Raw genomic sequence first — 21,018 nt, 5'->3', positions numbered from 1 at the left:
AATCAATTCTGCTGTTTTTCCCTGCCCATCTTGGTGACTCCTGGTTGTATGAGGTCCAGATTGGATGGGACAAGTGAGTAAATGAAAAAGGTGTCATAAAACTGAGGTGCTGTGTGCTCTTTAAGCACTGCAAATTACTTCAAATAGTGGCAGGAAGGAAGAAGAGATTAAATATTTATTTTTTTGCAAGTTCTCTGATGTAAATTGCAAATTTTAAGCTCTGCTGAGTTGCTGCAGTACAGGAATGTTAAAGCTTTGTGTTAAGTACCTTAATTCCTAATGTTGCCTTTTTGTCTTCTGGAAAACAAAACTTTTTGCCCCATCCAGTATAAGGCAGGGAAGACTTTTGCTCTGAGAAATAAAGGAAACCTCAAGGTATTCATTGTAGTCTATAGTGGGTTTTGAGCAATGGCACTTCCATGAACTGAGCAGGTCTTAAAAGTTGGATGATATGCAAGAAGCTGAAACTGTTACTGGTGTGTCTGGGGATATTTCTTTGGAATGGGATGAATTACTGTTAAGTACACACATTGCTGTACTCTCATTCTGAAAGGTTGGGCTCTTTGTCACTTTGCCATGTGTTAAGAGTACTTAAGCTTCTGACCTATTTAAAACCTCTGTGTTTAATTCCTTTTTTCCTAGCACGGCTTTTTTTTTTTTTTTTTTTCCCCCAGCATTGCTAAGCTGAAGTTCTTTTAATGAATTATTTCTCTGCTTTTCCTCTCCTTCCATTCTCCTTGGCAAAATAAATTTTATTGATGTAGCCCATGAAATATTTATCATGGCAGCCTTTCCCCTCCAGGCTGTGATCTTGTCCGATTTTGCAAGCTAAAGAGAATTAGTCTGGTTGGTGCTTAGAAAGGAAACCTCCAAGAACAGAAAACCTGACTAGGTGTTAGAGTAACTCTGGGTATTTAGGAGATTATTGGGTTTGCCACTAAGTCTGTCTTGAATCTGCTGTTTGACCCTGCACCCGTCCAGGAGCTGTGTTTGTGGTGCAGGTTTAGCAAATCCTTAAAGGACTGAATGATTATTTTTTTTTCTCCCGTGTCTCATTCAATATCCAAGATTGCTGCTCTCAAAATCATTTGGGAAGTTACAGTTCTCTAAATCTCTTCCTTGTGGAACTGTTTCAACGGCTGCATGATTTTCCCAACTGTTTGCTGATCAGACAGCAAATTAGATTCTCTGTGGATGTGCTGAACCCATCCAGTGGCTGTGACAATCACAGCACACCTTGAAAATAAGCTGGTTTTTTTGCCTAAGGATGCTTCTTGAAGCACTTGAAGGCCTTAGGAGGTCCTCTAAATGCCTCGTTTTGCTCTAATTTGTAAGATCTAGAGGGAGGATGCAGTGTTCTTCTGGAGAGTGTCTGAAATCAGTCTGTCCAGGGCTGCCCAGCCCCTCTGGGGTCTCGCAGGTGCCCAAACACCAGCGCTTGCTGTTGCACTGAATTCTGTGTTTGTGCTGCATTTCCTTTGGACAAACAATGTGCTGGGCACTTAATGACACTTTGCTGTCTTCGTTTGGATTTCTTCTGTTGAAACGGTGGAACAGTTTGAATTTTTTTTTTTTTCTGTAACAAAGCGTCTCTTGGGTACCCAGACATTTTTGTCCCCTGTTGTGTCACAGTGAGATGGCAATTCAGTCAAACCCATTTTGGAACATTAATAGAGGCAGTTGCTCCTGTGTATTTTCTTCCAGTTATTAAAACTATGCAAGTTATACATCTTATTAAATTGCTCTGAGACCCCTTAACCTGAATGAAATCTTATAAGCGGATCAGACACTTGGAAGTGGCTGCAATATGATTTGATTTTCATAACAGATATTGAAATTGAGCTGGAGATCTCAGCCTTCATAGTGGTGTATTTTGCACATAAGATTGCCTGCCATAGGAGTCTTCACTTTGTGTGTGCAATATCCAAGGTCTTATTATGCTCAAACAGTTGGGAGGAAGAGGGAATGTGGTGCAGGAGCCTCTACTTCTGGTTCCTCCCCATTGCTATTCCCCTGCCTTGTCAGAGGATCAGGGATCTGTATTTATCCTGGGTTTAGTTTGCATTTTGTTGTGTTTTCAGTCAGTTTCTGCTGAGTTGAGACTGACTTAAGAAATTAAGCCCAGTAAGATGTTTTCAACATATGTACATGGATAGGAGCTGGGGGGAGTGAAACTTCAAATTAGGATCTTTGAAGACACGTCCATTTTATGAAGACTGAGTTACTTCTCTCTGCAAATCCTGATGCAGTGTAGTGTTCAGCTAAGAATCTGCATCACATGCTTAAACACAAGGGTTCTTTTTTCCTCTTTAATCTTTGTTTTAAGCTTTGCATGCATATTTCAAAGTTCTGGAAGAGATAAGGTGTTTGGAATATCGACAATTCAAAAATAATTGTTCAGAAACTTGCGTAGTCACTCCAAACCTCAGGAACCTGCTGTTCATGAGATTGTTTCAGTTACTTGGTGAAAAACTATTAGCCCTGGTATACTGGGAGGAATTGCATTAAGAATTAAATAATTAAGCCATGTGGGTTTGGTTCTTTTTTTCCCCCCCGTAGCTTCTCTAATGAATGCATTGCAGCAGCAGGAGCTTGTTGTGACTCTCACTGTATTCCATAGCTGCGTTTTTGTTTCTTGGAGGATGGTGTCCTTCATTTGCACAAACTTGTTACACGTGACAGCAGTCACAGCCATGTCTGTGTGTGCTCCAACAGCCTGGAAGACCCTGCAAACTACCTTTTTCTGCACACAGGGGGTGAGATTCTGCAGAAACTAGCTCAATTTGTTGAAGAAGCAGTTTCTTCGTACATTGGAAGATATGAACTGGGTTGCAGAAATAAAAATTGTGCCCCCTGTGCACAGATGCCTTGTGTGACTTCGGCAGAATATTGAGCTTTTGCTGCCAAGAGTCATTCATAACAAAATGCAAGTATCTGTTATCCTGTGGGATGGTTGTTACCGCTCTGTCCCAGCTGCATAATGCTTCAGTTCAATGAGAGAAGGCTAGAGGGAATCTGACTGCGCTGTGAGATGAAGTGATTGTAATTTGGAAATGAATGGGAAGGTCTTTGATAACAGGAAATTCAAGGTTACATTTAACTGAGGACACCCAAGAGGTGGTTGGTTACATATCATAGAAAAATGACACGGGATCCACCAATGTGAGAGAAATTTGTGTACGTTAATTTTGTATGTAGCAACCGTTAGTGCTCATAAAAATATTTATGTCTATATTAACACAAACTGGTCTTTCATCTGCATAAATTTGTCTAGCAGAGTCAGGCCCCCAAGCTGCTTGTAATAACTACAGTGGAATTCATGGGCTGTCAGTTCACACTCCACGTTGTGCTGGAGCATTTCAGCTGTGTATTGCACCACACTGAGATGAAGCCACAGAATAAAGTGCTGTGTTCAAATTAACATTAATTACTGGAAAAGATGGAGTGTTATGGACAGATACTTGGCCAAAACCGAGCAAATCTTCAATGAAGTTTTCTCTCTTGAAAAAGAAGGAACACTGTTTGACAGAACCATGCTGATTTTCTATCCCAGAATTTGTCTTGGCCCGTTATAAATGGATGAAATGACTTATTCCAGCATAATTGTGGGAAAGAATAGAGGCTGTCCTTGGGATCCCTCAAGTGTGCAGGTTTCACTTACATAAAAAGCCAAGATTGAATGCTGTTTTCCAGTTGAATGGAAAAGCCTTTTTGTATGACTCTTATTCCTGGTTTAAGTGATGTGTGACATCAGCCCTGATAGCAAATGGCTTACTCTAAAGATTCAGCAATACACAGATTATAATGGGGTCAATCAAAAGTTTTAAATCTTACAGTTAAACTTCTCAAACAGATGTATGTATCTTTGGGGTTGGTCTAAGCTGTTGGAGATTTGAAAGCCTTTTTGAAATTCAGGACTATAAACAAAACTGTTGTAGGATGGGGATTATGTATCGTACTTTCTTCTGGCTTTTGAAGAAATGCTGCAGCTTCACACTTCTCCCTTCAGAGGGTTGTGAAGCTGAGTCTGTGTTGCTCACGTTCCTCAAGGTGTTTGCATAAAAGGCAGGATAGGCACAGACTAACAAAGGTGAATCCAGAAAGAAACCAGAGTTTTGCTTAAAACTCATCCTACTGTAATCCCCATTAATGCAACAGCCATTTGCACTTAGTGCAGGTACAATGTCCACTGGATTGTCTAAGGGGAAGACTCTGTGTGATTCCAACCAGTGTCCAGCAGAGCAAAGTTAGGGAAAAGTGTTCCTGTGTTGTAATGATCTGCAGCTGCAGCTCCCTCAGTGTGATGATCCAGAAGGGCTTTGTTAAGGCAAGGGATGATGCATAGTAAATAATACCAGGCTCATCTTGGGGGTGGGAGAAGAAGTCCAGAGGTGAAATGAATTACATGTCGAGTCAGAACCGGGAATTTCAGCTTAGTTTCTCGATTTCCTGTCAGTTTTTTTTCTTTGAACACTAGATTACCTTGTCTCACTGAAGGCTCTGCCTTGTTCTGCTCTTGCATGCATGCCTGCTATTCCCTTCTTCACTGATTTGCAGTTCTCGAATGATACTGAAGTTGTTTCATTGATTCTCCAATCTGTTCTTCTTCCCCAGACACTTAAAAAGTGACTCTGCTGATGAGATTTCTGGGAAGAATACTAGTTCTGTGGGAACTGACATCTGTATCAGTATTTTGTGCTAATCTGTCAGCTCTGGCAGGTTTCTGCAAAGATTCTCATTTTACAAAAGTTCAGATTGTTGAAGAAAATTCAGTCTTCCACAAAGATTCATAGGTTCCTGTGGCTCTTGTGGACACAGATGAACACACAGTCCGGAAACAGAGAGGGGGATCTTGTGGGAAAAATAGATGTAATACAATTGTCTAAAATTTTACATGGAAAGTGCCATGTAGAAATAACTCCCTTCGTTTTAAACTAAAGAAATACCCCACTCTCTGTCTAGTAATGCTAGAGCTGCTTTTGACTCCAAGTTTTTTCTAAGGCCCTAAACCATCTGTAACCATCTGTCTTCACTCTGTATGAGACACTTCAAATAAAGCCTTTGAGAGATGGAAGAAACTTCTCCCCAAAACTCTGAGAAGCAAATTTGTACACAAAGCCTGAAGGAGATTATCTTTTATACTGATTGTCTGGTTTCCTGTCAATTAAGTGAATTCCAATGATGTGAGGGTAGGTCTGATAATTAGGGGCCATGACATACACAACAGTAGAAAGATTACCCAGCAGCTGGCAAAAAGTTTAGAAGAACCTGTCTGAGAGAGTTTTAATCTGTGACAATTTCTGCAGGCTGCAAGACTCAAATGATAGTTTGAAAAAAGTGTTCAATAAACATGCAATCAGCCTTGGACCTATTGCTAAAATAATTACTAAATGCTATATTGCTTCTCTGAACTTGGGATGTCGTAGTAAACAAGTGTCTCCTTACAATACACACTGAGCTGTGCAGTATGTTCCGTACTCTCCCACCTCTACCCAGAAAGAAGCTGAATGATACCTCTAGAACTTGAGTTTTTGGGCCTTTTAAATTAGCCATAGTAACTCACTGATTTGTTTGAACATATCCTTCAGCAAATAGATCCTCCAGCAAATCATGTCTTCACCTCAGAGCAATTAAACCAGTGGAACAGGACTTCACTTGAATGCGTTTACTGCTTTACTCCTGCCTTTGCCATATGCTGATTTCCCCCACAGGGAGAAAGTCTGAGTACCATGCAAGATTTTCCAAATAGAATAATAGATGAGTGGGTGTTTGAGCTCTGAAAGGATGTGAAGCTCTGAAGCTGGCATAGCTGATTTGGTATTTTAGCTGCATAGAGTAAATCCAACATTTTCCAGCATGTTTTCAGCGCAGAAACCTGTGTGTGCTTATGCAAAACATCGCCAAGAACAAATGAAGGTGAAGCACATTTGATAAATCAACGAACAGGTCAGGCCTCTGGTATCCTGCATTCCCAGCTCTGGAAGATTTTACTAAGTTTTAACTACGGTGATTAACATGTTTCTGGTGGAGGGTTCTGCAGGAAAGGGAACCCCTGCCCAGCCCCTCCTGCCTGATGTGCCCAACATGGGACAGCCCAGCCAGGCACCCCTTGCTAAGCCTTTGCTCTTGCCATGAAAGAGCTTCTGTTGTCCTGGTTGGATGCAAGGGGATGTTATTTGGATGCTTGTCTATGCAAGGAGGCTGCAGAAGGATTGGCAAAGGGCTGTGGGACAAGGAGAAGGTTAATGCCACAGACGAACCTCAAGGCAGCAGTTCAATGCAGGGAAGATGCCCAAGGTGAGGGCAAAAAACTTAATTTTTCTTCTACTGCTTATAGTTTGCAAGATTTCCAGGCACTGGGTGCCTCTGGACACCAGTATTTCAGTCTGTGGTAATTAGTGAGAGAGAGCTGGTACCACAGGTCTGGGGTGGCCCTGGGTGTGTGTCCAGCTACTGCTCCAGTAAAAGCTCTGGAGCCTGTGGCTGCTCCAGGCTGATGCTTTAAGGAATCCCCAAATTCACAGGTTTTTCTGCCTTTCCCCCAGTCTATCCTCTGGTAACCTCTTCTGTGCTTTCAGGCAGACTCAGAGGAGACTTCAGACAGTCTCTACCTCAGCCAGAGCCCTTAATCTAAAAATATGAGGCACGTAATTGCTGTTAACACTCATAACAGTTTAAGCGTGTGCAAAGTTTGCCAGCAGTTTTAATGGGGCTACCTTCCAGTTAGATTATGCTCCTGATGAGCATGTTGTTGCTTCATTAGTTTTCCCCCTTCATATTTTTCCTGCATTTTGATACCAAATGATCCTTTGCTCTCAAGGACACGGAGCACACATTGCTGTCAAGCACGTGACAATACCACTTACAGCCTAACTCCTCCAGAGATCAGCCTGGTAAGAAGGGCTAGGGAGGAAAACTCGCAGAAATTAAGTGAGTTTAGTAAATTTTTATGGTAATGATTTCATATAGATTGTGATAAAAGGGAACAGATTGATATACTCCAACTGCTAGCATATACTTCATTAACTTTATTAGGCAAAATTACTTAAGACTTCATAAATATGAAGTGCTAGTCCCTGCACAGAGTGGTAACACAGCATTTATAAGCATCATTAATTGCCAGAGCATACACTTGCACATGTGTAGTAGCAGAAGTGAGATCACTTTAAAGAACTCAGATGTATATGTTTATTTATATGTCACACAATATCATGAATGCATGGGAGTTTGAAAAGTATTTCAAGGAGTTGTGCATTTTATTAATCATTCATATTTATATCTTACCCTGAAGATTTTACCCAGCTGGGTATTTCAGGTATTTCTGGTTGGATAAAAGTTCACGGGGTCATGGTTTCAGACTGCAGAAACCCTTGATTTTTGAGATGCTGAAAACCTGTGCTCTGGCTGGAGTCAGGAGGAGAAACTTGAATCACATGTTGTTCCTGAGAGCCTGGGCTTCATTCCTTCGCTTCCTGCAAACTCACTGAGTGAGTGAGCTTCGTTCATTCATGGGCTTAAACATTTAAGATCTATGTAATATAAATTATTCACTTCCAAGCCTTGCAAATGGAGCATTGATTCAGCAAGCCCTTTCAAAAAAAAACAGGAAAAAAAATCAAAATCATAAGGCCGGGTCTTGTTCCTGCAGAATTCATAAGGAGCAGGTACATATTTCTCCATTTCAGACTATTTATTAATTACAAAACCAGATTTTTTTCCCTGTATTGGGCAAAACCCCTCTCTCACTTGCCCTAAGAACTGTGACCATCCAAGGGATCTGTGGAAATGGCCACACTGATGGATTTGGGCTGGAGCGAGGCCAGGTGGAACTCGTTAAGGCTGTGACAGTTAACTGCTCCTCAGGTTAATTGGGCACAGCTGGGCTGGGGCAGCTCTATATGAGCAGGCTCAGGGCAGCGCTGGCACAGTCACCTCAGGGCAAGCTGTGGCTGAATTCGGGAGGGCAGGTAAGAGTTTCCTCTACAATATCATTGTTTTCTTGTGGGTTAAAGTTTTGCCTGTTGGTCTGTGTGTGTGTGATGCTGGGGAGCTGCTTTGCTCCAGCTCAGAGCTGAAGTTCCTGGTGATGACCTTGATCGGTTGTTTCTCTAAAAGTTTTAATGTTGTTATTGTGATAATAATGGAGTTCTGGAGAACTGTATTCCCCAAGGGAGTTTAAAGGGCTTTCTTGACGGTCTTAGAAGAGTTAATCTAAATGTGGTGAGCTCTCTGGAGTGTTATATTATTGTTCTGGTCACAGAAACTGCTCATGGATGGAGTGAGGCAGGATCCCTTTCCTGAGGGATCTGTTTGCATTTGTAACAGGAAAGTTGTGGGTTTGGAGGCTAAAAAGGAATTACTGCCAGGACAGGAGACTCCCTACCTGTTTTGTGGGCTTTTCCCTAATTCCTGGCTCCTGACTGGTGGTTTCAGTTCACCAGGACAGTGTTGAGCTGCCAGTTTACAGAGAAGGGAGCAGCTGCTGAGCTTCTGTCCCACCTCCCCTGTGCCCTGAGTAGCTTTTCACAGTATTTGATGAAATACTTGTCTGTTTATCATTAATCTGTGCTCACAAAAGTTAAAAAAACCCCAAACACCTTATTGTGTTGCTGTAATTAGGGAATTCGTGGGTCCCCAACACTTCATATTAAGAGCTCCTGAAATCAGTATCCTAATTAGTCCTGCTCTGGCAGTGGTTTTGCTGCTGTGGTCCCTCAAAAGCTAAAAGAGCAAGGGATTGTTCATAAGCATGAAAAAGGCCTCTTACTTTGTCAGGAAAAAACCCTTGTTTTAGCTCTGCAAAGGAGCTTCATGATTTTATGTGCAAATACTTGTGAAAACTTCATCAGAAAAAAAAAAGACATCAGGGTTTTTATAAAAAGAGCCTTCTGGTGCTCTTACTCAGAAGAACCATATGCAAGTACTTGGTGTGGGTAAGTGTTCTCTCTACTGAACTTTGCTACCCAAGGGAACAAGATGTTCTTTAAGGTTCAAGTCAAAATTTAAGTATTTCTCGTGTTCTTCTTGCCTAATAGTATGTAAAAACACACAGCTCTGATGTGGGGTATTTATTCCCCCCTTCTCATTTCTCTGCTCAGGCAGAAAGGTTCTCGTTCTCATAAGTGTTTCTCCAACTGAATGGAAACATGGATTTGGAAAAAAAAAAAAGGTGTTGGTTTCTGCCAAACCCACCCCACAGTCATGCTTGGTGATGATCCTATGGGCTGTTCTGTCTGCAGCTCCAGGATTCCCTGGTCCATCAGCCCTACTGAGGGATGCTGGCTCTGCCACTCCTGCTTCTGAGAAATGCTGCAGAAAACTCATTTGCTGGGCTAAAGCTTTTTCATCTTGATAAATTCTATTTTTCTCCCTCTACATCTTTACTTTCCAACCTCACTTCTTTCTTTTTAATATAACTAGGCGGAATGGGATAAAGGCAAAGAGTAGGTTTCTGCGCCCCAGGTAAAATTTATAGCTTTTGAAAAGCTCCTGTGGCTCAGGATGTTAATTGTAACCTGGGACTGGAGCTAGAAGAGGTAAATCTTTAATAACCTCATGTGCTGCTGCCTGGAAGGGGAAAGACACTGAACACACCACTGTGATGTCTCTTTGCAGCAGTTTTGGTCATGACACAGAACTTGGAATTTTTTTAAAATCCAAGAAGTAGTCCTAAAGCAGTCCAAGGCATGCATATATGGACTAAGGCTATTTCCAGATTTCTTCCAGTGTTCAAGCAAAATTTGATTTTGTAATGATGACATAGGTGGGGAGGGCAGGAGTGATGTATCCTTGGAGGAACAGTTGGAAGGCCTTAGCATGGCCTTGCAGGGAAGTTGGGTAAAGGAGCCTGTTCAAGGACTGGTTGCATGGCTGAATTTTTTCCTCTCCTCTTTTGTTCTGCTTTCTGTTTTACCTGGGGCTTATCTTGTTTCTATACACATATACATAATTCCATTTTCAACTTCTCCCAAGTAAGGCCTGAATTCCCCTCCCTTGTATAATTTTACTGCATCTGCAAGCCCAGCCACAGACCAGAGCCCCTTTGCTGTAGGCAAGCACAAAGCTGAAGTGTGTTGTTTGCCCTGAAAAGGCTTGCAAGGTTATATTTTAGAAAAGGAAATCCATTTTCTTCACCTTTGTCTCTCGTTCTGAGGTGGTAAGTTAATCTATTCTGCTGTTTAGCTTTGAGTTAGACTCTAAAGTCATTTGAAGAGTATGGAAGAAGGTTAAAAAACTGTAACGATCTTCTAAAAACTTAAAATGAGCAGGTTTCATGACCCAGTAGGTGAATTCAGAGAGAATCAAGCGATACATGGCAGAGGTAAGACATCTGATGAACAGCTCCAGTGCAGGAGGGTGAGTGATGTCAGCTTCGTTGGAATGTAATTGTTCTGGTACACGGCTGGCATACAAACTGCAGCAGCCTGACACTGCACGTGCTCCTCCGCACAAACGGGCAGCAAAAGCAGACACTTTAATATTCAACAAGCAGCACTTCAACCCCACCTAATTAATTTATATATAGATCTATCTATTGGAGAGAGAAAAACCTCTGTAAAGCTGGCGTGTTGCTACAAGTATTGCTCTGCAATTTATTCTGACTTGCAAAGTGTGTGTTTGTTGCTGGGCTGGAGGCACCAAGGAAGGGCAGGTAGCCCAAAACTGGCTCAGGAGGTAAGGTGGGGCATGGACTCCAAATATTTTTAGTTCTCCCAGAGAGTTTCTAATTCATAGACGGAAAATAATCACCTCCTGATGGCTGCTCATTGCAGCCTGCAAAATAAGCTGCTGGTCTCACTTTGTTTCTTTATAGACAGGTATACTCATCATCCAAAAATTGCTCACCAGATTTGGCACTAATTAGCTGCCTTGCTGGCAGTCTCTGCCCAGAGATGTAAACACAGATGTTAAAATATCCATTTATCCTCAGAGTTTGCTCCTTTTCTGCCTTTCCTATACTTTGTAGTTGTACTTTGTTGTCATTTACATCTGTGCACTGTGAAGGTTAAGGAATGTGGCCCTTTGTCTTTTGGTAAAGTGACTTTTGCAAGCATTCAGTGTTTTTATGAAGCCTTGGGAACAGCCAGTGCCCTGTGGGCCAAAATATTCTCAGGTGAGGCACCTTGAGGTGAAGCCACAGGTGGGGAGGATTCAAGCTCTGCTGAAGAGACAGTTATGCAGAAGAATTTTGTGAAAAGGGGATAATTTACTGTATCCTCCTACAAGCCTATTTATCATCCTCCTGCCATGTAGGAATGCCTTCCCTTGAAGGAACCTGTCACTGGCAAATACCTGGAGCATTGGAATCTGTCCTTGGCATGCACTGACAGACCCACATGTGGATGCATCTCTAGTTCTCCTTGATCCCTATAAATCCACAAGCATCACAGGCTGTTTTTTCAAGTCTCACTTGCCCTCAGTTGTTCCAAGTGCTGTAGATAGACAAGTGTGTTTGGGAAATGTGGAGCTCCGTGGGCTTTGGGGGTCCTATCAAACCCTGTGGTACAGAACAGTATTTAAGTGTTGGTAATGTGACTTCATTGTGTATATATGATGTGCTGTTGGCTTAGTAAATTTTGGAAAGCAAGATATTTATATAAAGGTTAAAACTGCTGACTATTTGCCTGAATGAAGAGCTTAAGAGTTCAAACCTCGCTGTCTCTCTTTATATTTTCTGACTGCTAAATGATTTTTATTGTATTTCATTTCATTCAACAACCTTATCACAGACTTGAAATGAATTTATCCCTCGCTTTCCCTCCTCAGACAGAAGCTGATGAGGTCTCAATTTTCCAAATAGGCTTCATTTACAGTTGCAGAAACCTCTGAAAATTGAATCTGCTTTCCTCCCCCTATTTGCAGTTCCAGGGAGTAAATAGTATGCAGTGCTATGAGGAACACAGCCTAGAGCATTTTAATTGAAAGTTCCTGTTCCCAGAGCTGAGAGAAATCCTTTCTCAGTGGAACAAATGCAGTGCAAAGCAATGGCTTTTCATTTTCTTTGATCCAATAATCAGAGGTTCAGTCCCAAGCAATACCCTGGCTCTGCTTGTATTGTGGTTCAACGTTGCACCAGCTACTTCCAACCTGCATGGAACTGGAGCTAATATCACAGAATGGGAAAAAGCACATTTCTGATTACTATAGGGCATATATCCTACTTCACATAGCTCTTTTAAAATTATTAAAAATGAAGAACTCAATGAGTTTTAATTTGGTGGTACTTGGCAAAATATGGACTGACTCTGTTTTCTTTAGTGGGCTCTCTGGTTGTGATTATGTATCCATGTGTTTCTCTGCTGCTATTTGGAAAGAGTCATATTTTTACAGGAGCATAACCCATTTTCCCTTTATTGTAATTGTTTTGGAATAAGAAGTAATAATCCAGGACTGAACAAGTTGCTCTACCAAACGTTCTGTTCTCAATTCTAGTAAATTGCTTTGAGAATTGAACAAAGCTCTGCTCAATCATGCAAGATATCCATTCTGAAGAACACCAGGAAAGTAAACCTGCCTTAGCCCTCTGCAATCATCTTTTTTACTTCTTAAAGATAAAACTGTAAGAGTGTGATTCCAAATGCACGGGACTTAGGAATCTTCATTTGTTAAATGAAGAAATTAGTTTGATAAAACCACTTCATGTTCCTCATCTAAATCCCCAGACCTGGCAAGTCTTCTCATTTATTGCTAATGGAGCAATTCTGGTTTGATAGAGCCTTCCAACTGTGGATATCAGTGTTTTTGCAGTTAGGAATGAAGGTATTGAGCTCTTTTGGAGGGAGCACGGTGGGGATGGTTTCTATCACAGGAGTAACTCACCTGTGCATTTTATTGGCACTCTGTCCACACATATTATCTACATCCCCTGTGCTCCAGACTAAACCTCACAGGAACATACTACTCAGACAACATAGTTTCCTTTTTTTTGCTCTAAGTGCTAAGTAGATATTTGTATGGATGGGAAAAGCTCCTCTGTGATCTTTCCTTTTCTGTGCAAGCACATTACCTCGAAGATTGGGATCTCCATCTTCCAACTTTTTTTTTTTTCCCCCCTTTCCGTGTTGGTTTTATTTGTTGATTAAGTCAGAAATTGAGTGTACAGGCTCCAGTGCTACACCATGTTCTTGTGCTGAGGCACAGTGTAGCCACTGGCACACGTGCTCTCCCATCTTCTTACGGGAAGGAAAAAGGGTAATAGAAGTTTTTATGGGAATGAGAAAAGAGATATTGGAGGTAGTTATTGTTCACAGAAATGCTGCATTTTTCAGAAGAATTGTGTGAAGGTTTCTTGTACTTCATCATTTCTATTTGTAGCTGTGGAAGGTAGGTAGTGACTGCTTGAAAGAAACCATCCACCTATTGAGTAAATAATATTTTATAGGCTACTATGGACTTCCTTTCCCTTTTCTTTTAAAGATTATAAAATAGCGGATATGACAGGAACAAAAAGGTAGGGTTTTGAAATCACTGGGGTGTAACAAGCTAATAATGACAGAGCCTGGGAAAAGGGCAGTGCACCTGGGAAAACACTGGCATTTTTCAGAGCTGGTGTAAATACAGGTTAGAGAACCAGCTGAATAATGTCAGTCATTTTATCACTACAAGGGTCTTCAGACTCTAGGCAAAGGACTGATGTGTCTTCATGGACAGCCTCTCCATGAGGCTTGTGTTGTGACACAGCAGCATCTTTCATTAACAGAACCTGTTGGTTTGTGGTTTGCTCTTTCTAGAAGCTCCCACTGAAAATATTCACAGTGGTCTCTTAGTCTTGCAAGACACAGACAGTCAAGTCTGGGTTTTATGTGTTATATAAAAGACAGGTAAAAGTGCATTTAGTGAAATCTAATTAACAGTTTGCACTTTTAAATAAGACTTTTAAGTAAAGGCTAGTTAATGCCTGAGACATCATATCAAATACAATCTGACGAAGTTCTAGAAATGTTTTCACACACGTAGAATTTGGGCAAAATTTTCTCTATGCACTGTTTGTACATAAGCAGTACACTTGAATATTGCAAGCAACTAAAATTATAAATGGTCCTTTGAAAAGGGGAGGATGATTTTCTTAATTCAGAAAAAGAAATATCCATCTGATGGAGCTCATTTTGTGAGCCAGGATTCAGAGCTTATGTGGCAGTCTGGAAATCCACATGGTCACACAAGTGAAACCTGAAGATTTTCAGTAATCTGTATATATTAATAAGATTAACATGTGTAAATTAGAAGCTCTGAATGAAGTGCATCCATTTCCATTCTAGGTAATGGAAAAATAAACAGGTGAACAACATCATAGTGCTTTCAATTAACACTTTATCTTGTTTTTTGCAACTGAAATTAATTGTCCCAAATATCATCTGCCCAGAAAATTGGTTGATCAATCACTGTGTATTTGTTACTGTTGAAAACTTTTGCTTCATAATCTATACCCATTTAACGCTCTCTTGTGTACATACAATGCCTTGCTTCCAAGTTCTGCCTAAGGTCAGGGAAAAGTGGTTACCCAGCAATATCTGGGGAATATTGGAATTAATATTGGAAATTTGGGCAAGGAAATGGAACCTGAGTGGGTAATGAACCTAAAAGGCTGCAGGGAAATTCTGATATCATGAGTTTGAGAAGCTGGTGATGTCCTGGGCAAAGTTCTCTCAGAAGAGTAAATAAATGTGGTATCCAAATAGAAGGACAACAATGGTGTGAAGAAACAATAATTTATCCATGTCACTGTTTATAGACAAACTTATGATGAAAGAAGAAAGATGTTTGTAATAGTTGATGTAATGAGGTTTAGAAACAGGCTTCCTGTTGCAGTTGTGGAAGACAGAAACCTTATCTGGTTTTAAGATGAAATTTGTGGTTTGATAAAAGGGATAATTATGCTGTGGTTTCCTGTCACAGGAGGGGGTACAGTAGGAATACAAAGACTCATCTGGAGCAGTAGAAGAAAAAAAACCTAAAAGAAAATAAATTTTAAACGTCATTTTTTTTAAACTTGATTTTAATTCCATACTATATTTCCTCATTTGAAGTCTCTTCAAAGTTAGAATTGCTCATAGTTATGCACATAATTGACTCGGGCTTTCTGGTGTCTAGAGAAGCACCTGTTCCACTCTGCTTCTGGTTTGTTGTCTCTTTGGATAAAAAAATCTTCAGGAAAAAAGTAGCCCTTTATGATGAAATATTCTGAAGCTGGTGATAGAGTGGGACTACAATCCATTTCTGTAACACACTGAATTAATTGTGGGCTGATCGTCCTGAAATTTGACATTGTAAGTTCAGAGGATTTCTGGGACATATTTAGAGATATTTTTAATTGTAAGATTTTCCTACGATGTGTATGTGTTTTAATAATACTATATATTTAGAGAAAATAAATATGAGTTTTACACGCTTCGGTGCCACATGATGGCACTTGTGTTTTCCTGTTCATCTTACTGAACTTTTCAATGGAAAATCAATTTTCTAAATATTTGGTTTGGAATCAGGATGTTACATAATGCGAAAATGGGAATAAAAGGACCCAGACCAACCATTTCCCATTCCCCATTATGTGGTTTGTGGTTTTGGTTTTTGTATTGTTTTGGGTTTTTTTATCTCCTCAGACCAAAGGAAGCTTTTAGAGAAATTTTGGTTGAGTCCTTTTGTTTGTTTGTTTCTTTCTTTTCTTTTTTCTTTTTTTTTTTGTGTGTGTGTAGTTGTTTTGTTTTTTTTTTTAAGAAATAATGATCCTTTTTTGGTTGTTTGGAGTGTTTGAGATAATATTGTGTTACCAGAAGTAAATTCATTATGAGAAATCTGTTCTGATCCCTTTGCATGTTGATAAGCATTTAACAGCAAATGCTGTTTGAGGCAGTGCCGGGGTGGTGTGAGCAAAGTGCTGCCCCTGAACAGGGGCCTGTCAGTGTGAACAGGAGGTTCAGGCTGTAAACTGAGCCTGGTCATAGAGGCAATTAATTGTTTTTCTTTGATTTCTTTTTCATTTCACTTTTTATTTCTCATTTTTGATTGCACTGTTTGCTCTTTCTCGTTTTGTTTGCTGTATCACACTATTGTTTTGTATTCTGAACTTTTAACCCTTATAGAAAATACATGTAACGTTTTATTTTCACCACATTAGACCCCAGTGGATTAGCCATGTGTCAGAGAACACACAACCTTTAGGTGTGTGCATTTGTATTATAAGAATGGCATTTAATCTTTATAAAGAAACTTGTATCAGAGAGGAAAGATGTTTTAATTACTGCTGGCCTAGGTAAGTGAAACAGGTACCAGCCCAGTCCTTTGGAATGTAATACAGTCATGATAAAGTAGTTCTAATTTAAACGAGGTAGCCAGATTAAACACAGACCTCGATCCTACACTAGTGCTGAGTTAGAAGTAATATGAACTTGGGGCAGTCAAAAAGCTGATCAAAGGAAAGGTTATCAGGTGGTATTATGGATGCTGTTATTGGTAGAAAAAAAAAGTCACTTAAATAATTTCAAGAAGACTGTCACCTTTGGTGGTTTACAGTAACCTGGCTTTCAAGCACTGCAGTTCTTGCCTTATGTTGATGTGTAAAAGATCTGCAGAAACAAACTGGTCACACACACACAAAAAGCCAATTAAAAGAAATGCTTTGCCTGACAGGATGTGTTACTAGTAGCAACAGTCAACATCACTGACAGAATACTGGAAGTTTATTAGGAAAGATGTTTACCTTCTGTTTTCCTCTTCAAACTAAATTAATAGTAAATAATTTGGAGGGTGGTTTTTTTTGCCCTAATCTTACAAGAGGTGGGAAAATCTTCCAAGGAAATCATATGCAAAATGGAACTAACCCTCTTTCTGATGTTTCTGATGTCACACTTGGAAGGGGAGAATCTGGAGGAAAAGACTCATTTCTTCTGTTTCTGGACCTCTTGAAATTAAAGGGAAAACAACATCAGTGTACTTAGGATTTCTTTCACTGTTCCTGCTGCTCACAATAATTTTGGATCACATCACATGTCAAAGTGCTGGACATGGCTAATCCCATGTTAGTGTTTATCTTTCTTTGATAGAAGTTTCATTGTTGCATTTTTGAACATCCTTGAGGAAGGCAGCTGATGATTTGTGTGGTCCCTCAGAGGGAGACCTTTGTGTTACCTTGTTTAAACAATGCTCATTGCTGCAATTGTTTATGTCCCCATCACTTCTGTGGGGTAAATCCTCTGGATGCTGCACTGTCACTTCTCACTGGGGCTGGGGAGTGACCACAGTGTGTCTGTGACATTGCCCCCTTGATGTTTGATTGCCAAGAGACTGAGATATAATTCCAAGATCTCCATTCCTTGGGGATAAAGTGGTCGTGAGGTCAGAGGGTGTTTGTTCCAATCCCAGCCATCCACAGCCTCCAAAGCTTGATTTTAATTATGACTTTCAACTCTGAGCCCTTGGTTTCCTTGAACTTGAGGGAACCTTTCTGAATAGGAGTTTGATGGAATATATCAGCTCTATTTGCTTTGAGGTTTGTGTGTTTAATTTCCTTTAGGGAAGGGAGTGTCTGGGCAGTCGAGGGGAAGATTGTCTTTGTCACCTTCTGGTTGTTCCAAAGGGGAGAGGGACCAGCCTGATCCCTGGAGCTGCCTCCTCCCTGGGGAGGGAGCAGGGCCCAGTGGGGACAGCTGATATTGGGGTGACTGGGGGTGGGGTGCTGCTTGTCCTCTCAGGGGACTGAAAGAGTTGTTTTTCTGAAGAACTAGAGCAGCTTGAGGGATGAGGCTCCCAGGCTGGAGGAAAGTCCCTGCTCTGCAGAGGTGCAACTGTGTGTGGAGGGTGTTTATAGACCCCTCTTAACAACCTTCTTCTGGCCAGTGGATCCGAGTTCTGTCTATTGTAAGAAGTTCTTTAGTTTAGGTCTTAAAAGAAAGCCTTTAAGCGTTAAAACAGCACCCCACGTTGTTTTCAGGGAATTCCTGAAGCAGAGACAGTAGTGGCTGCTGGCTCCTGTGCAGCACTGGGGGTGTGTGGATGCAGGGATGGCCCTGGGCTCCCTCACTGCCCTTTGCTGCTCTGTCCCTGGATTTCTGAGGCACAGCTGCCTCAGATCTGATGTGGTATTGTGAGTGGCTGTTTTGATTACATGTTACTAGTTGCCTCAGCTTTTCCTCGCTTTTTTCTAATGTACTGCAAAGCTTTATTTTTATTTATTTTTATTTATTTTTTTTTACAATTGAAGTCCCTTTTTCACGAAGAGGGAAATCCACACTTAATGTTCTGCTGCCTTTCGTCTGCAAACAAGTTGAGTCTGATCTGAGCATTCTGGAGTATCTGTGCTGTAGGAGAGACTCACTAATTGGGTGGGTTTGGCTGGGTGTCGAAGCTACAAATGTCATAAGGGAGATGAATAAGGAGCAGCTTGGATTGCAACCCAAGCTCCATGTTCTCACTGCTCACACAGGAGCTTTAGAAAGAGATGGGGAAAAACTGCCAGCCTGAAGCTTTGTGCTGCTGCTTCGTGAACTTCATATGGATTGTTGTTCTCCAGGGGGGAGGAGGGAACTTGTAAGGTCTCCATGTCCTCTGCTCAGCTCAATAGTGAGAGCAGGGAGGAGAGGCTGAGAGCTCCTGAAGGGAGGAGGAAAGTCGTTTGTGTGTGTATGTGTGTGGTCCTGTCTCCATTTGCAATTTGCAACAGGCTTAACTGTAGATTTTGCTCTCTCCTGGCTCTCAGGAGGTAAATGAGGGTGAGCCTGAAGCACTAAATGCCCTCCCGGTTTGTGCTCGGTGGGTTAGTGCTGATCTAAAGACAAAGCTCTACCTAATGTATTTGGTCTTGGTTTTTTCTGCTTTGAACAAATAAATGGTCTCCCCAAAAATAATTAAACCGAGTCTGTTCTTTGTGTGTGAGCCCTGGGTGGAATAATTAAGTTGTTTTCCTTCTGAAAACACTTACATATTGATCTGTGCTGTGAGATTGCAAATGCCATTCCCTGGCTGAAAGGGTTTGGTACCATTAACAGATGTTTCTGTTTCTCCAGACATTTCTTTGGAGAAGGAGAGGCTAAAAGAGGCTGGAAGATCCCAGAATGGGGATGAAATAGGGGAAAAATATCTTGTGGTATTTTGCTGTAGCCATAGTGGTCTACGTATACCCATAGAAGGGGTGAGATGTGTAGGTGCTATAATTTATTGCTAGAACTGGCATAATTGGGCAGAATCAGAGAAGCCCTAGAGGATACAAAAACTGGAGTAGAACAGCTGTTGGGAGAGCCAAGGAAGAGCCTTTATCTGTGTGTGTCTCTCTTCTTATGAGTCCTTGGGATATAGAGGTGGTGGTTTTTTTTAACTTTTTTTTTCTGTATAGCACCTGCAAGTGCATATTAAATAAGAATTCTTAAAATAAAAATCTCTTGTGGGGTGGGTAAGGTAGATGCTTTCAGAAAAGACCAGAACACAAAAGGAGGTTCATCAAACTTCAGGATCTAGAAGGGTGCTCAATCTAGAGAGCAATTTCTAAAGGAGAAGTTGTTGTTTGGTTTGTGTGGGTTTGTTTGTTTGTTTAACCTTTCAGCTCTGCTTTAGGAAGCCTTAAGGCTCCCTTTTGGTTGAAACCTGTTAGTGAAATTTAAGACTGAATTACATTTGTCCCTTTAATGAGCATTAAAGAGTTTGGGTGATTTTTCTGCCTCGCAGTTCTTGCTGGGAATCCTTCCAAGCTCCAGCCTCTGGGTTTTGTGGTTGTTGGAATTACAATGTATTCATATTTCATGCTGGAGATGTGCTAAACTACACAATGAGTCTGAGAGCAAGGATCAAAATACTCAGTTGGTGGCATGGATAAAATGATGTTTTGCATGATAAATTTTATAACCACAGCAGAAAAGTCTCATTTGGCTTCAGATATGTGGTGTCTCTCTCTATGAAATGCCCTAAACTCATGGCAAGGCACTCTGTGGGTAGTAATTTTAATAAAATTATTTATTTTTTCTCGGCTTACGCTGTGTAGCAGCATGTGAATCCCAGCCAATATATTCTGAAATGTATATATTGGAAGAGGTGTATTTTTCTGAGTGCGACTAGATGCTCATCAAACAGTATTTCATGTGGTTTCAATCAACAGATGCTAAATGACACTTAAAGCAATATATGTGTGCTTTCCCAGGTGGGATGATGTAAGGATAAAGGGTTGTATTGTGGGAATTGCTGAATTCTTTTCTTATAGTGACTTGCAGTGTGACCTCAGCTATGCTTAATTTGTCATCAACCGAGGACTTTAACATATCATTAGTGGTACCAACCAGAGGCAGTTCCCCTGCTCTTGGGAAAGCAGAGTCAGCTCCTGCCCCTTCATCCTTCCTCACCAATATTTACGTGCACAGGGCTGGGGGCTTTGGCTGAGCTGTTCACCAAGACACCACAACCTGTCTTTTTGACAGCCAAAGCTCTAAATCATCCCTTGCAGCTCAAGGAGTTAGCCAAAAGGTTACCTTTTCCAAGATGGGTTTGTTTTGGAGCAGCAAACAGGGAGCAGGACGGGTTTCTGTGGCCACAAGATGGCAATCACAGAGCAAAAACATCCAAATGACATCCTTCTCTGCAGGATGCAGTGTTTAAATTAACACTGGGCTCCTAGAGCTGCGAAGATTCCTATAAAATATAAATGGTACAGCAGGCAGAGAAAGGTGCTGTGCAATGTATATGTAAAATGTGCATGTGTTTGTTTAAATGGTATTCCTTCACTAAACCCCACAAATGCCCTGTGCTGTATGTAAATATACTCTTCACTGCTTCAGGCAATTGCTGGGATAACTTTTTCCAGTTTATCACTTTAGGGCTGAGGCAAGTGGAAGGCAGTAGTATTATATTAATATACGTATGATGATTCCAGCATACTGTAGTCACTATAAAGCTGTTTAATAGCGGCCTTTTTTTTATTTCATCTCTTTTACCAGAAGCTGCACAAATTGTCTGGTTACTTTTATACTTCAGTCCTGAGGCCAAAAAAATAACTGTAAAAATCAGTTTGGAATGTTCCCTGTTAAACTATTTTCACGGGTC

The 21,018-nt window shown here is 40.9% G+C and overlaps 1 long non-coding RNA gene across 4 annotated transcripts; it reads right to left on the bottom strand.

Annotated features, from left to right (window-relative positions):
* Positions 1-12,004: 12,004 nt before the first annotated feature.
* On the bottom strand, positions 12,005-17,251 carry LOC108495827. Of its 4 annotated transcripts, none has more exons than XR_001874239.1 (3): positions 17,125-17,251; positions 16,818-16,897; positions 12,005-12,103 (listed from the first exon to the last, which is right to left on the bottom strand). It is a non-coding gene; the product is annotated as an uncharacterized LOC108495827 (long non-coding RNA). The 4 variants fall into 4 exon arrangements; XR_001874241.1 differs by lacking the exon at positions 12,005-12,103 and adding an exon at positions 14,100-14,187; XR_001874240.1 differs by lacking the exon at positions 12,005-12,103 and adding an exon at positions 14,725-14,950.
* Positions 17,252-21,018: the final 3,767 nt, after the last annotated feature.

Source organism: Lepidothrix coronata, unplaced genomic scaffold, assembly GCF_001604755.1.
Source record: "Lepidothrix coronata isolate B3197 unplaced genomic scaffold, Lepidothrix_coronata-1.0 Scaffold34, whole genome shotgun sequence".
In the NCBI taxonomy this organism is placed as follows: domain Eukaryota; kingdom Metazoa; phylum Chordata; class Aves; order Passeriformes; family Pipridae; genus Lepidothrix; species Lepidothrix coronata.
This window is presented reverse-complemented; position numbering and strand designations above follow the sequence as displayed.